This window comes from Lissotriton vulgaris, chromosome 3_1, assembly GCF_964263255.1.
Source record: "Lissotriton vulgaris chromosome 3_1, aLisVul1.2, whole genome shotgun sequence".
Taxonomy (NCBI): domain Eukaryota; kingdom Metazoa; phylum Chordata; class Amphibia; order Caudata; family Salamandridae; genus Lissotriton; species Lissotriton vulgaris.
Window position 1 is genome coordinate 51,876,735 of NC_141689.1, and position 17,755 is coordinate 51,894,489.

Sequence of the window (17,755 nt, forward strand, 5' to 3'; positions counted from 1 at the left end):
ACCAGATCACATGATCCTCATCTGCTGATGCAAAGTACAGTTAATACAACCCTGGTGTTGCACCACATGTAATACCTGGTCAAACACTAATACGGTTGCAACCTCTGTGTTTCAGATGATGCTGAGGGAGAGGATGACAGACCGACGACCAGTGCTGGCCGACGGGGAATCAGCGGGGAGAATCCCCTGATCCTCCAGGCAGTAATGTCGGCAGCAAGTCATGCTCAAGAGGAGGATCAAGATCATGAGGATGTTGACTTTGAGGAGGATGATGACCACATATCCATCGACTCCCTGGATGACGATTTTGATGTCACGACATCACATTCTCTGCCAAGCAACGTTCGTCTGCCTCCTCCCAAACAAACAATACCATGTCCTTAGCATAGATCAAACCAGCCACGGCTCCCACACATCCAATCACAGACATCACTTCCTCACAGCCCTCACGTCCTGGACCGACATGGTGGTTCCCCTACCCGCTCTTCTCTACACAGTGTATCCCTGCCATTCACTCCATCATCTGTGGGAAGTACCAGTCCTATTGAGGTGCAGGTATCCCCTGGGCAATCCCCGGCCCACAGTATTCCACCTGCCCCCCCCCCCCTGTTGTTGGACCTGCTCATCTCATCCCTGGCAGACACCTGAAGAGGGAGCCTGCACATGGAGATGCTGGCCAGGGGAGCAGGATTTCTACCGACAGCAGGCAGATGTGAGGCAGGACATTCATGTCATAGGGGCTACCCTGTCAGACATGGCTAGGTCCCTGCAGGACATGGTCCAATTCCCTCAGGTGGTGGACAGGGTCTGCCAAGATTTGGATAGGATGGATAGCAATTGGCAGGAAATGTCCAGGAAAATGACAGACCTGATATCCATCCAAAGGGAAGAGAGTAAAAGACACCATGCCTTGGCCATGAAAATGATGGAGGGCATCGTGAGAGTGATCCAAAGTCCCCCTTCATGGCCAACGCAGGGAGGGGAACAATCATATCGGCCTGCAGGACACCACATCCACACACCTGTAACACCAACTGCACAGCACCACTGAAAAGGTACACAAACACACCGGCACCCTGAAAAGGCACCCCTACCACCTCCACCACCCTCACCACCTGCACAACCAACCCCTGTACAGTCGCTCCCACCACCCTCACCACCTGCACAAACACCACCAACCTCCCTACAGTCAAATCCACCACCCCCACCACCTGCACTAACACCACCAACTGCTGTACAGTCACTTCCACCACCTGCACAACCAGCCCTTGTGCAGGCACAGACAACAAATGTGCAGACACCATCTGCACCTGCACCTCTTGATCACCCTGTACAACACCCACATACATGAAGGCGACAAGCTCAACATGACCCCTCGCAGCGGTCATCACCCCCACTATTGCAAAGATGCAAACACGATCGCAAGTGACATTCACGTAGCCTATTTGTCTTGGGGTCCTTAGGTGTATAGTGAAAATAAAGATCTACAAAAGTAATATCCTGTTGTGTATCATGTCCTGTCCTTCTGGTCATCCTCCAGGACCACAATGTCTAGATCCTCAGGCTCTGATGCATGCACATGGCTGGACCTCAGGCTCCGATGCATGCACATGGCTGGATGGTGCAGGAACAGGCACCACATGGGTACGGGGAGAAACAGTGTGGGGCAACGGACAGGGGGACACATTGACGCTGGTATTGGAAGGGATTTGGGAGACAACAGGCTGTGCTCAGGGACTGGATGTGGGTGCCGAGGTTGTCCATAGATCGGACAAGGTCCGCTCGCATTGTGCGTATCTTGAGACACACTTGTAGCAAGATGCGAGTGGACATGTCAGGTTGATGCTCGACCATCCAACTCAAGTCCCCTGGCACAGCCACAGGAGGAACAACACCAGGAGGGGTCGGGGGGACATGAGGGAAGTGGTGCCTCAGGTCCGGAGGTGATGTGTTTGGTTTGGCGGCTACGAGGTGGGGGACAGGTTTCAGGGGATCGAGCTGGAGCCCCCGATGGCATGGGGGACTCTAGAGGTAGGTTGGGGCAGATAGCAGGCCCAGATTGAATGTTGGCCTGCTCCGGGAACACCCCTTCGGGAACCACTGGTGAAGAGTGTGTGGGTGAGTGGCTCTCTACCACATCATGGTCCGAGGTGTCCTGTCCTTCCCCCTTTCTACAATGTCCACAGCCTCCACCCGGGACGTAGCACCAGAGTTGTGTTCTTCCTCATCCCGGGTGGGCGCAACCCCCTGTCCTGCTGATGTTGAGGTCCCCTCCTCCTCCTCTTCTTCCTCACTGGTGGAAAGAGGGTGTAGCCATTGACGAACTGATGTCCTCCTGCTCTGGACTTGTTCCTGCAGTTCCTCTGTCTCACCAACCGTGCCTGCAGAAGTGTAAACAAAATCCTGATGTGGTGGTTGTTTCATGCAGGACAATACACATACATAGATGAGCCAAGGTCAGATTTTTTTCTCCTCTGATCACACTCCACAGTTGTCAGGGGCCGATTTACAACTTCTGATGCATCTCTGCTAAGAAGCAGAGGTGTGCCAGAAGAGTTGCAATGCATCTGCCCACCCGTGCGCCACCCCTGATGCGCCGCATTTACAATGCGGCACACCGTGGCGCTTGGGTGGGCAGATGCGTGACGCATCCCCTGTGAAAAAAACGGCGCTTTGCTGGAGTGGTGTGGCAAGTGCGACCCCGCACCAGCAAGGCGCGGGGGTGCCTGTTCGCAAACATGATGCGTCAATCCTTACGCCTGCTTCAAGCAGGTGCAGAGTTTTGACGCAGCATGGCCCTAAAAGTGACTGAGTGAAATCTACAAGATTTCACTCAGCCACTTTTAGGTGGCGTTAATGCACTAGAACGCCCCCCCCCCCGTGCCAGAACGCCTACATGTGGTGCAGGGCTGTACAACGTGATGCATCTCCCAGATGCGTCATGTTGTAATTACCTAGCAGCATGGTGCTTTGTTTGCTCCGCCGCTGTGTCACAAAAGTGACCCAATGGTGGTGTAAAAGAGCAAGTGCCTTGTAAATCCGCTCCTCAGTCAGTATGAACTTAATGGGGGTTGGGAGCACACTGCCTCACAGTCCCAGCACTGTTCGCCCCTTTGCATCCTGGTAAATGCAGTACAAAGTTGAAACTTCAAAATCATCTGGGGTTGCTGGAAATGCTGCCAAGTTCCCCTCAGGTCACAGTACCACTCACAGGCACACAGCAACCACAGATGATTTTTCTTTGCTCTCTGAAACTGCTGCTCTCTACTGATGAAGGGCTCAATACAGAAATACATCTCTAGATATATAAAGCAATGTCAGCACCAACTTTTGTGAAAAACTCCAGATAATTTTGAAGTAAGTTCGAACTGTGTACTGCATTTACCAGGATGCAAAGAGGTGAACTGTGCTGGGACTGTGAGGCAGTGTGCCCCAACCCCCATTCTGTTTATGAACTTACATTACATGTATGTTCACTGTCATATACTGAATTGCGTTTGACATGGACATCTCATGTGTATTATTGTGGTTACGCAACTGTATTGGCGAAACGCCAATCTTGGCATTCTTGTGATCCGTGTGTCCTGTCACTGCTACATGTGCCAGTTAAAAAAACAGTCCACCAATCGAAAACACGAAGAGTCCAGATTTAATAGAATTTAGCCATTGATATGGAATTTCAGCTATTTAACGTCTGAACAAGTGTCATCAGCTTTGTAGAATTGTATGGGACAAGACGAATGTGGGTCACACATCCACATAGGGTCCGGAGTACTCCTCTAGCTACATTGTGAGTCTAGCCTTTTGCCGTCCCCACACATCATCGGACAATCCAGTGCCACATATTGGCTTAGTTGACTTAAAAGGTAGTGCATTACACCAGTGAACAGTGGTGGGTGGTTGTGACAGCTACCTGTACATGTAAAATGTCATATAGGCCACTGAGGGTGAGACGTCTGTCAGTGGACACACCTTGTAAATTTAGGAAAACTTAAGAGTGATGCAAGGATCTCAAAGTCTGTCTTTACTCCATGACACATGATACTCTGTCTCAATTGGAACCCAAACTCCACAGGTGCAATACAAATCCCAACATTAAATACCCTATGGCCTGCCATGCGCACACTGGACAGTCTCTGTACCATAGCTCATCCAATGCACACATCAGTTATGATTTACTTGGTTCAATGGTAGTGGTGCTGGCAGAGCAGAATTAAATATGAATGCATGAGTGTAGCTCATTTACCCAGTTTTCATGAAGAAACTACTACAACTCCCAAAATGCACTCTGCCCTGTACAGTCCATATGCCACAGTGTGCTTTTTTATCTTGGTGACTGCTGCTTGGACACAGAATTGGTGAATGGAGGCATGGGACAAATAATGGTACAGTGCTGTTTCACTCACATCATACTCCCAGACACATATTGCATATGATGCACTTACTAGGTCCCTGCTGCTCATGCTCCTCCAGCTGAGCATGGAGGGTCGGCCAAGCTGCTTGCAGGACCCTCCTGTACAGTGGGGAGAGGCAAGGACGATGCACATGGTGCTAATAAGACAGGCCAGACAGCTCCGTAGCCTTGTGACGCGCCCAGCGCTTTAGGTCCTCCCAGCGCTTGCGGCACGCCCTAGCACTCCTGGTTGACACTCCCACTGTTCTGCAGCGCTCGCTGATATTGGCCTATAGCCTGGCCTGGGCTGCAGTGCTCAGCTGGTGCTCAGGGTCCCCATATAGCTGAGGACATTTCTCCAGCACCCCCTCCACCAAGATGTCCAATTCCCTTTCTGAGAAAGGTGGTGCTCTCTCCTCAAACTCCTCAGCCATTATGGGGAAATAAGAGCAGCAGGATGCCTGAGGTCGTGTCTATCCAAGTTTCATCACTGACAACAGACAGCAACCCACATGTTGTCCATGACACTACAGGTTGCTCATGTAAAAACGTGGCAATGAGCTGATCACAGACTTGCATGCCCTGACGTCGGTCAAGTGCAATGGCCCGGTTTACCAGATTCAGAGCTAGCAGAGGTTCCAGAGGCATGTGTAAGCCATGCGTTAAAGCAATGTTGTGCAAAACACAACAGGCTAATATGATCTTGCACACGATTTCAGGGGAGTACAGAAGCACACCCCCTGTACGGTCGAGACATCTGAATCGCGACTTCAACAGACCAAAAGTGCGCTCTATGATGGCTTGAGTCCGTATGTGTGCCCTATTGTACCTACGCTGAGGTACAGTGTTTGCACGCCTGTAAGGGGTGAGTGGATGTGGGGAGCGCGCATACCGAGTGTCGCCTGAGGAGGGAAGAAAGGGCAGTTGTTAACATTTCCTTCTTTGACTTGCACAGAACATGATCTATACGTTCGTACATGCAGTGTCTGTTGGGCCATGATTCTTATTGTACAATGGTTAATATTGGTGGGCATTCAGACATTTCAATGACACATACCATTCATTTTTAGTGCTTGGTACTTACCCAGTAGCCATATGTTGCCAAATTCTCCAGCAGCCATACGCTGGGCAACAAGTGGCATGCGGAATATGAAGCTGTTATGGGTACTGCCTGGGAACACTGCATGCACATTGATGAACCTCCCACTGGCATCCCAGACAGCTTGCACATTGATGGAATACTATCTGTGTCTGTTGCAGAAGATGTGTTCAATGTGGTGGGGTGGCTGAAGGGTCACATGGGTGCAATCAATTGCACCCAGCACACTTGGGAATTGTGCAAGGAGATAAAAATCTCTTGCTGCCCTTTGTCTCATGGCCAGTGTATGTGGCATTTGTATGTAGTTGGGGGTTCTAGCAGTGATGCATCTCAATGCCTGATGCAGGCACCGCGACTGGCTCGCCTGGTAAATGCCCACATAGTCACTGGAGACCCTTTGGCAGGACCCAATGGCAAAGAGGTGGAGAATAGAAAGGATCTTGAGATATGCTGGTATTGCATGTGAGCAGCAGGTCACAGAGTCAAGTTCCTGCTCCCACTCACATACCATATCCAAGATGACTTCAGGAGGGAAACGGTACCTGGCCATTACATCCTGGCTGGACATTCCAAATAAGTTGATCCTCTGTCTTAAGATCCTCTCTGCTCTCCTCCTCCTCAAGTAGTTTTGCCGCATGGCAAGGGGCACTGCTACAAACACATTCAGTGACATCCTGAAAGGGTTTGTTTGTGTCTTGTCTGCATTCATACATGCTGCAGGGCTGGTAATTGGCTGCAGTGTGTCAGCTGATCCATGATGGGCGATGGTAGGCACTTGGACAGGTGTTTACCCTTGGCTAACATGACCAACTGCCAAAATTCGTATCTTCGGGCCCAGAATTCCATTTTCCGGCTTGGAATCGTAAATTACGGCACAATGGCAGAAATTGCGGGCCGGAATCGTAAATTCCGCCACAAAACCGTAAATTTCCGGCCCGGTGGCGGAAATTACGGCCCGGGTGCGGACGTAAAGTTAGTAGTCGTAAATCTATTCTGTGAATACCGAAAGTATAAGTTCATTCTGTGAATACCGAAAGTAGGTTCATTCTGTGAATGCCAGAAGTAGTAAGTGCATTCTGTGAATACCAAATGATAGTAAGTTTAGGATTTAGTCTTAAGTTCATTCTGTGGATCGGGCCCATTCATTTTATGACTGGGTGTGGTCAGCCATACGGGGCCATGTGATTTTATTAGCCAATGCCATTGACTGGCAAATTTGTGATGTTCATATGTCGTGTAGTTTCTACCAATCCGTAGAACCTGCACATTGCTTGGACAACATAAACAAAGGGCCTGGTGTTAAGACTGATTCCGGACAAGCCACAAAATATGCTGGCCCATAGACCAGCTAGCTCCCAGTGCCACCGTAAGCCCCCCTAACCTACCTGAGAGAGAATGGTTTTCTGGCAACCACTGACCTTTCTGGGCCTCTCAGGGATCGTGTAAACAGTACAGAATCTTTAGCTCAGTCACTCTTACTTACTTATTCTCAGAGAAATATACAGAGAATACACAGTGGGATGTTTTCATTAATATTTATTAAACCAAAGTTTTCTTGCATAAAATATGTGTGCTGCAATGATTAGTAGACAGAAGCAGATAAACGAGACTACAAGCACCAAATGCATAAATAATATATATAATTCTACCTTGGTGCTAAACAATGTATACATGCAGGCATATAAACAAGGCACTAATCTAGTGTACTCCTATTATCTGAACCCTACTCTAGGTGTACCTAGAGTGGGTGTAGACACAAGAATTCCCCCAAGGGCCGATCCAACCCCATTACCTGATGTGAGAGAGTTAAAGACCCTGTCTTTGTCACAAAATAGACACCCTCCACAAGATGTCAGAACCCTGTGTGGTGATTTCTCAGCATGCAAGGACCTACTGTGCCAGCAGAAGTAACACCTCTGCTAATCTATTGGGATGCTCATCATTTATACTAGAAAGCAGCCTTGCAATGTACGCATAGATTAGTGATGTGTTGTCCCTGTCACCCCAAGGATGAAGATAGTGATGACATTTGTACGTATTGCGAAACGAGATCTTGCACATGATGTTCAGGGCGTTGTGATAATGTTATGTGAAGCTGGATGCAAAAAAAACATTTGTTTCAGGGAAACTATTCCAACATTGTCTTGTGTGCAAATGTGTGTAAAAGGTCACAGCTGAGTGTAGGAAGGTGGATATCTGACTATGGTTACCCCCAAACTTTTTGCCTGGTGTTTAGCTGGTTTTTGACATAGTTGGCCTGGAATCCTGCTATTCAGGGCCCTAGGCTAATTGCTCTCTCCTTAAAATGGACTCCATGTACCCTAGGTGCATACACAATTGGAACTGGTTCACCTTATTGGCCCCTGTAACAGTGTACCCTAGGTACCCAGGGCATAGGTGTTTCCAAGGCCTACCAGGGGCTGCAGCATGTATTGTGCCACCCCTGGCCTGGCCTCCATAATTGACACAACTGGCTGATCACTCAGCTGGGGTACGTTGGCGTAATCACCTCTTACTTAGATATAGTATCCCTATATCTAACCTTCACTGGACACATATGTTCCTATCAGCCACTCCTATGGAAGGCCTCATCAATCCTGGAGGCAGAGTGCTTGGAAATATGTGAGATGGTGCTCTAGCATGAGCTGAGCCTGTCTGCAGCTGCCGGGAACCACTCCCTTAGCTGTTCCGGGATATTGCCATACCATATACTCTTAAGTGCATTATAATCCTTGCGGTTATATGCTAACTTTGGTTTGTCTTTATCAAAACATGTCGAGTAAGGTGTCATACCATTTGGAATACTATCCCCTCGACAGTTCTGTCGATGGGGATAGCATTCCACCCTTTGAGAGGGACACGACATGTGCGTAGCCTTAACCCCGGTTAAAGTTAACCAGAGCCTCAGCTGCCACCACAGACACAAGTCTGACCTCCTGCTGCTGGGAGTCCTTCCAGAGAGGGAGGCTTGGACAAAGGGTTTCCTGCCTTGGGAGGTGCGAGCACCACCCCAGACAGGATTTTGTGTATTGGGTAGGACAGGGCTGAATAGAATCAGACATGCCCGGGGCACACAAGGTGTCCCTGTGCATTAGCCAGTCCAAACCGGTCCTGGGACTTTTCAGACCCAGGCCTGGCGAGGAGCTGGACAAAGGAAAGGGGGTGTAACCGCTCCCCTTCCTGGTCCCACCCAGAGGAGGGACCTAGCAGGTGATCCACCCCTCAGATTGGGAATAAGAGTGGGAGCAGTGCCATTGCACCTCAGATCATCCTGAAATCAACTTTAAATGAAGAAGACGACTGGACTTCGACATTCTGCTGCACAGAAGACTGAAGAGCATCTCCCTTGTGGCCTAGGAGTGGCCACCCTGTGAACACAGGCACAATCCAACAACTCGACGTCTGCTTTGCCGCCGCCTCCCGCCGGAGCCCGAGCCCAGAGCCTGACAAGACCTAGACTCCCAGACTTCTCACAGACCGATCCACAGTCCCTGCAAAGAAGGGACCCGTGGGGGCACCGAGAGACGTGGGACTAGACCTCTTGAAAGACATCCGAGAAGCTGAATGCGCAGCATCTGAGGCACCCTCGACGTTTTGCTTTGGGGACTTAGAATCCCTACCACCGAGCAGCCGGCAGGGTGTTAAAATATCGATTACAAAAACATAATTGACATAAATATAGTTGTAAAAATATCGTTTACAAAAATATCGACACCCTATACTTAAACAGGTAAGTACATAAATATCTACTCAAAAATATCGTTGTAATAAATATAGATGTAAAAAATATCGACTTTTTAAATTAATTAAATTAACATTAAATAATAAATAAATATAAGTACTATTAACAAAATACATTACATTACTTTTATTTTTAAACTATTGAAAACAAATTAACTACACTTTTTCATTATGAACTTAATAAATGTGTACATATACATATATTTAACACATTACTTTATATAACAACAATAATACATACATATAATTAAAATATACAATATATTATTAGTTAAAACATTTGATAGCGTAGGTGTAAAAATTACTATTCCCACTCCAGAGGGTGCAACAGTAGGGAAAGCGTTGGATAGCGTAGTGGTAAAAATTACTATTCCCACTCCAGAGGGTGCAATAGTAAGGAAAGCGTTGGATAGCGTAGTGGTAAAAATTACTATTCCGACTCCAGAGGGTGCAACAGTAGGGAAAGCGTTGGATAGCGTAGGAGTAAAAATCACTATTCCCACTCTAGAGGGTGCAACAGTAGGGAAAGCGTTGGATAGCGTAGGGGTAAAAATTACTATTCCCACTCCAGAGGGTGCAACCGTAGGGAAAGCGTTGGATAGCGTAGGGGTAAAAATTACTGTTCCCACTCCAGAGAGTGCAATAGTAAGGAAAGCGTTGTATAGCGTAGGGGTAAAAATTACTATTCCGACTCCAGGGGATGCAACAGTAGGGAATGCGTTGGATAGCGTAGGAGTAAAAATCACTATTCCCACTCCAGAGGGTGCAACAGTACGGAAAGCGTTGGATAGCGTAGGGGTAAAAATTACTATTCCCACTCCAGAGGGTGCAACCGTAGGGAAAGCGTTGGATAGCGTAGGGGTAAAAATTACTATTCCCACTCCAGAGGGTGCAACAGTAGGGAAAGCGTTGGATAGCGTAGGGGTAAAAATTACTATTCCCACTCCAGAGGGTGCAACAGTAGGGAAAGCGTTGGATAGCGTAGGGGTAAAAATTACTATTCCCACTCCAGAGGGTGCAACAGTAGGGAAAGCGTTGGATAGCGGAGGGGTAAAAATTACTATTCCCACTCCAGAGGGTGCAACAGTAGGGAAAGCGTTGGATAGCGTAGGGGTAAAAATTACTATTCCCACTCCAGAGGGTGCAACAGTAGGGAAAGCGTTGGATAGCGTAGGGGTAAAAATTACTATTCCCACTCCAGAGGGTGCAACAGTAGGGAAAGCGTTGGATAGCGTAGGGGTAAAAATTACTATTCCGACTCCAGAAGGTGCAACAGTAGGGAAAGCGTTGGATAGCGTAGGGGTAAAAATCACTATTCCCACTCCAGAGGGTGCAACAGTAGGGAAAGCGTTGGATAGCGTAGGGGTAAAAATTACTATTCCCACTCCAGAGGGTGCAACAGTAGGGAAAGCGTTGGATAGCGTAGGGGTAAAAATTACTATTCCCACTCCAGAGGGTGCAACAGTAGGGAAAGCGTTGGATAGCGTAGGGGTTAAAATTACTATTCCCACTCCAGAGGGTGCAACAGTAGGGAAAGCGTTGGATAGCGTAGGGGTAAAAATTACTATTCCCACTCCAGAAGGTGCAACAGTAGGGAAAGCGTTGGATAGCGTAGGGGTAAAAATTACTATTCCCACTCCAGAGGGTGCAACAGTAGGGAAAGCGTTGGATAGCGTAGGGGTAAAAAACTATTCCCACTCCAGAGGGTGCAACAGTACGGAAAGCGTTGGATAGCGTAGGGGTAAAAATTACTATTCCCACTCCAGACGGTGCAACACTAGGGAAAGCGTTGGGTAGTGTAGGTGTAAACATTACTAAATGTATTTACTCATTTATAAAATAAGAAATCATTTTTTTATTTAATTAATCATTAATTAAATAATTATTCAATTAAAATGTAATTAATTCACTACATTTTCAAAAAAAAAATTCCAGTACACACACCTAAAATTAATTAAACAATTAACATAATTAATTACATAATTATTAATCAATTAACTAATTGAAATTAATTAACTATTATTTATTACACTATTTATAATCATTTAAAACATTAATTAATCTATTATTTTATTATATTTAAATTACTTCCCACCCTACTCCCCTATAAACCCACAACCCGCTACGGAACTATTAACACTAAATTCAACATAAAATACATTATTAACTAATAAAATACTACAAAAAATACTACTTTGACAACAAATACTCATTAAAAACACTACATTACTTATAATTATTTAAAAAACGATATTTTTGTAAACTATGTTTTTGTAAACGATATTTATTACAACTATATTAATGTTATCAATATTACTTACCTGTCTGTCGATATTCTGGTCAAACTATATTTTTGTCATCGATATTTCTTCCTGTAGATATTTTTGTGGCGATATTTAGGTTAGTCGATATTTTTACGACGATATTCCTGCTCTGTACCGAGCAGCCCTTGCATCGAAGATCAGCCCCCCAGCATCTCTACGATCTGCGTGGGGCCCTTTTGCATTGTGCCACTCGACGCGCCATCCCGGCCACTTGCCACGTGGTCAGCGGCCATCTTGGCAATGAAACCTACAAAATACACTGCGGGTCTGGTTGCTCCAGACTTGCCCTCGCTCCTGTAAAAGGGAGCACCCGCTCTGACCTTGCTGGTCCGAGTGATAAGCCTTTTTCGATTTCTGCGTGGCTTGCATTAGCCAAGGCATGTTTTCTCCAATCAATTTGCCACACCGCCAACAGCGAGAAGCCTGCGTGGGACAGCTCGTGATCGACTCTTGGACGTCCTCGACCTCTTCGTGTCCACGTGGCTGCAGAGAGAAGCTACACCTCAACGCCTGTTTGCACCCGAGATCGCCTGGTTCCAATCTGGTTCCACGGTAGTCACTGGCTAGTGACTTTTGAACATTGTCCCCTCTGCTTTCAGGTCTTCACAACTTCAGATCCACCCTTGGATCCACTGGAACTCTTCACATCGAGCCGCCTGCAGCATCTTCAGCTACACCATCGACCAGCGTGACGAAACCCGACACTACTTCGACCCTATGCACCTGCTTCCTGTGGGTGAGGTAACTCAGCAACGCTGGTGTTCCCACACTGGTACACACCTCTAGGGCCTGTGTCTTAAGTTTCAGCTTTCTAGGTCACTCGGAAGGTTCCTAACTAACTAACTTTCTAACTTTTACGCACCATAGACATTGCATTGGTGAGTGCGTGCACTTTAAACACTGCACCCGAGTCCCGCGGTTCTTTCCCGACTTAGTCACTGCTAGTCCCGATCAGCTCCAGTGATTTCCAAGGCCCTAGGCCTGTTTCCTTTTTTATTGGTATCTCTTATACTACTTTCTTAGTAAATGGTTTAGGTGGCTCCTAGGGCTCATCCATATTGTGCAACTTTTGTGTATTTTAAACTGTGTTTTGTTTAACGCTTGTGCTTCTGTGCTCATAAAGAGTTCAGGGGATATTTGTAGTTAATAAATATATATATATTTTCAATATATATCTGTGTGATGTCCTTTCATTTGGTATTTAAGGGGGCTGTGTATGGTAATACAGCTGGCTTCACATGCCTTTCAGAGTTTGCCTAAGACTGGAGAAGTGTGGCTCAGGGGTTAGAGGCGGCAGACCCGGGAGCTGAGATCGGCCCTGGACCAGGGTTCAATTCCCCGCCTCGGCGGTTCTTGGGCTCAAACATTCCACGGACTTCATAATTCTCGCTCCGGTGCCTTCTCGACTCACGGGTTCACACTCTGCGACTCTGGGCAATAGCTTGCTTAATCTCCACAACGGCCCCTCACCTTGTGGATACCCTGCCGGGGTTATCTCACAGGGGAATACCAGGAAGGGTTCCCTAAGCAAGCGCCGGGAAACCCTTTGTGGGTAGCTGTGCGCTATATAAGCTCAAATACATTTACATTTACATTTACTGCTTTGTCCACGTTACCATTAGGATAACTGGTCTATAAGGTTGACTTACAACTAATCATCATAAGGGTTGCTTGGCATGGTACAGGGTGATCACTAGAACTAGTGAGCATCATATATCAGGCCAACTTCTCACACTGATGACAATATTTGTGAGAACAATGTAAGAAATAAGCTGCTTCACTATATGGGCCTAACTCGAGAAAATAACACTTAAGGATGATAAAGAGCTATGGTTAGGGTCAATTTATTAAATCTGATCAATTATTATGGCCCTATTACTGATGATATTGAGCCATTGTTTCAACCTCATAATTTAGCAATGATGGCGGTAGGGCCAATGATTTGAGAGGGTATTTTAATTTCATACAAGATCGTAGCCTTGATACATCAAATAGAACTAACAAGCAACTAAAGCCCAGCATGCATAAACATTCTTACTGCTTTAAAATATGACTTTGGGTTAAAAAATCCATGAAGTGTGGACAATCTTCACTGCGATTTTCCTCAGCATCGTGTATTGACTTTTTCCTGGTTTGCAGGTCAGTTCAGTACTATGCGCTCAGCAAAAGGGCTAATGCTTTCTCCTTTTCTCCAACTATTCGCCCATTTCATGGCAACTTCTGCTGAGAGGCAAGGCAAAAGAATGACAAAGATTGTATATCAGTCTAGCATTACTTTCAGATACCACCTGGTTGGACAAAACAAGATATTGTGGCGCTGCAGATGATATAATGGTCTGGGAGGCCTTCAAGTCCACTTTCAGTGCGCACGTTGTAGCCTATCAGGATGATATATATAAAGAACGTAGTTCCCAGGTTCGCTGGGTGTAGGCTGCACTAGACAATGCTGCCAATATACAAATATCTATGGGAAATATTGAGGCGTGGAAGAAAGAACCAGCTTTAGCTAAACAAGCAATCTGCATTTTTTCCTCAATTGAAGAAATGAATAGCTATCGGGCTTACCAACAACAAGTCTATGAAAAGGTTCACCAAGCAAGAAAAACAAACAGACAATAGAATTGAAAATCCAGAGACTCAGGGGCTTATTTATGAGCCCTTGCGTCACGTTTGCGCCACCAGTGCGGCAAATTTTGCAATGCACCAGTGGTGTAAAAAATGTGCCATGTTGCACCATATTTACAAACTGATGCATCAAGGTAGATGTGTCACTTTGTAAACCGCGCGTAACATTATATCTGCGCCAGATATAATGTATGCAGGCGGGCGTTCCAATGCAAGTAAGGGTCTTAGAAGGGACGTAGTTAAATCTATAGGATTTCACTGCGTCTCTTCTAAGATGCAGATACGTCAATATCTTATGCCTGCCTCATGGTAGGCGTAAGGCTGACGCAGGCACATTTCACATTGGACTTGCCCATGTGTAATGATGACCCATTGCTAGAGTTGCATCACTTTTGCGACACACTCCAGCAATGCATCATTTTTGCGCCGACAGATGTGTCAGAAATACTGACATGTATGTAACTCCTTGCGACATGATGTGTCATGCTGTAAATATGATGCATCATTGGTGTCGCAGGGAGGGTGCAATGAAAAGTGAGACACCGCTGTTTTCTCGCGGCGATGCGTCACTTATCATATATGAGGCATTCTCTAGGAGTCGCAAGTAGCGATATGGCTGAAGTTTGTGCAGCACTATCAGAACGTTTATGAGGTATCTGAGGAGGTTCCAGGACATAGGATCAACCATCTCATTGAGGATCATGAGCTTGATATCCTGTTCCTCTCAGAAACATGGATTACAAACCACTCGGACTCAGACGTCATCCTGGCTACCCCCCCAGGTTTTCTGGTTCAATCCCAGCCCCGCCCTTTGGGTAGAGGAGGAGGCCTGGCGATCATCTACCGTGACCACCTTACCTGTAGAATCCACGACGCCCAGATCACGGACTCCGAAAGCCTCCAATTTTCCATCCACGTAGGTCCAACCCACACGCTTGTGGGACTCCTAATCTACCGCCCCCCCGGCAATATGAGCTCTTTCACTAGAGCGCTCCTTGAGACTATCGCATCGCAAGCCCACTCCACCCCAACTTCTCCATAATAGGGGATCTTAATATCCATTTCGATGACCCCATAGATACAGGAGCGGCTGACTTGATTGGAGAACTGGCAACATTTGGCCTCTATCTAGCTAACTCTGGTGCCACGCACACTAAAGGCCATTTGCTTGATCCAGTATTTACGAATGACACCACTCTTCAAGTCACTAAGTCCCTTCCCCTACCATGGACGGACCATTTCATGGTCCCTTTCCGCATTCCAGGAGTAGCCAAGAAACTCCACAAACCCACCACCTACATTAAAGATAGAGCATGGGCCAGACTATCCCCTGATGACTGGACCAAAACACTGAATTTATCGATCCCGACTCCCTCGGAAGACCCGACCACCGCGGACAGTAAATTCAGAACCTGGATCACCACCTCCCTTGACTCCATTCTCCCAATAAAAACTCGGGAAAATAAGAACCATAAACTAGGATCCGCTCCATGGTATACTCCGGAACTCCGGGTCCTCCGCAAACAATGTAAAAAAGCTGAACGGACATGGAGAAAAGACTGGCAGCACGCAAGTAAAGTGGAGTATCAACAAACGGTGAGACTATACAAAGGTTCCCTAAAAATCGCCAAAGCCTCTCACTATGATACTAGGATTAAAAACGCTACTAATTCGGCAAGGGAATCATATCTCATCGTTAAAGAGCTACTGAAAAAATCTGTCCCACCCTCATCTAACACTACGCCTGTGGACAGAAGTAATGAGCTGGCCAACTACTTCAACGCCAAAATCGACCGCATCTTAACATCTCTGCCCCCTCCCAGCCTACCCAACAACTCGAATGACGAGGGTTTCACTAACTACGCAGTAAACACCACGCTTCCTCAGCTCACCTCCTTCAAAGCAGTAACTAGAGACGAGGTAGAATCCACCTTAACCAAAATGAAAAGTGGATCCCCGTTAGACCCTGTCCCGATCAGATTCCTCAAAACTATTGCCCCAGTCGTAGTACCCACAATTACGGAGCTCATAAATACATCACTCTCCCAAGGCTCGGTCCCCCCCAGCTGGAAATGTGCAATTGTTAAGGCACTCCTTAAAAAACCCCAGCTTGACCCAGCCGACATGGCGAACTACAGACCTATTTCTCTCCTCCCTGGTACCAGTAAGATGGCTGAGAAACTGGTCAATGGCCAATTGTCACGATACCTGGAAGCCAATAACATCTTACGGCAGTCCCAGACGGGTGCCCGTCCAGGTCATGGCACGGACTCCGCCCTCCTCGCTGTCATCGAGGAGGCGAGATGCATCCTGGATTCAGGAGGATCAGTGGCAGTGATCCTACTGGACCTAAGCGCAGCCTTCGACACAGTCAACCATCGTGTCCTTCTCCATCGGCTAGCTGCTGCAGGGATTGCAAATTCAGCGCTCAAGTGGATAGAGTCCTTCCTCTCAGGGCGATCGTACCAGGTGTGGGATGGCGAATTCCACTCTGCCACCCTCCCCCTCACGAGCGGAGTCCCCCAGGGGTCCTCACTAAGTCCAACCTTATTTAATGTCTACATGGCCCCCCTTGAAGACGTTGTCACCCCCTTTGGGATTAAAATAGTAAGCTACGCCGACGACACCCAACTAGTCGTCTCACTTTCCCAACTGGACAAACACCCGGACAATCTCCAAAACTGCCTTAAAAACATCCACACCTGGATGTGCGAGTCAGCACTCAAATTAAATGGGTCCAAGACTGAGGTCATGCTTCTGGGCAAGCAGTGGTCCACCATCCCTCCCTCGGTCTGGCCAGACGTTTTCGGAGAAATCCCCACCCCGAAACAGGAAATCAAAACCCTAGGAGTCTGGCTAGAGCCCGAGCTGTCACTGAAGACTCAAGCCACCAAGACAGCAGGGACCTGCTTTGGCCTAATGCGCTCCATCAGGAAGATCCTTCCACTTCTCCCGCCACTATCCAGGAAACTCCTAGTACAGGGCCTGGTACTCGCAAGGCTGGACTATTGTAACATGATATACCTCGGAGCACCAGAATCTACCCTCGCCAAACTCCAGCGAACGCAGAACGCAGCCGCCCGGCTACTCTGGAATCTCCCCTCCAGAGCATCAGCCAGGCATGCAATCCAGGACCTCCACTGGCTTCCAATCCGCCAAAGGGTCGATTTCAAGACCCTCTGCACTGCACATAAGCTGCTTAACGGTTCCGGCCCAAACATCTTAAGAAACCTGGTTACCCCTTACAAAGTCTCCAGGTCCCTCCGCTCGGAGAATGAGAATCTGGCCAACGTCCCTAGGCATAGGAAGACACGTTCAGGTGGCCGCCGCTTCTCGATCAATGCCTCCACGAGATGGAACGCCCTCCCCCGTACCCTCCGACTGGAATCCAATCACCTGCGGTTTAGGAAGAAATTGAAAACGATACTGTTCCCTAAATAAAAATTTCCCCCTTGTCTGCCCTCAGGTTCGCCTTCAAGATTTTAGCGCGGGGATGCCCTCGGGTCACCAGGCGCTGTACAAATCGCTAAAATAAATAAATAAATAAAATAAATAAAAGGATAGAGCAGGTAT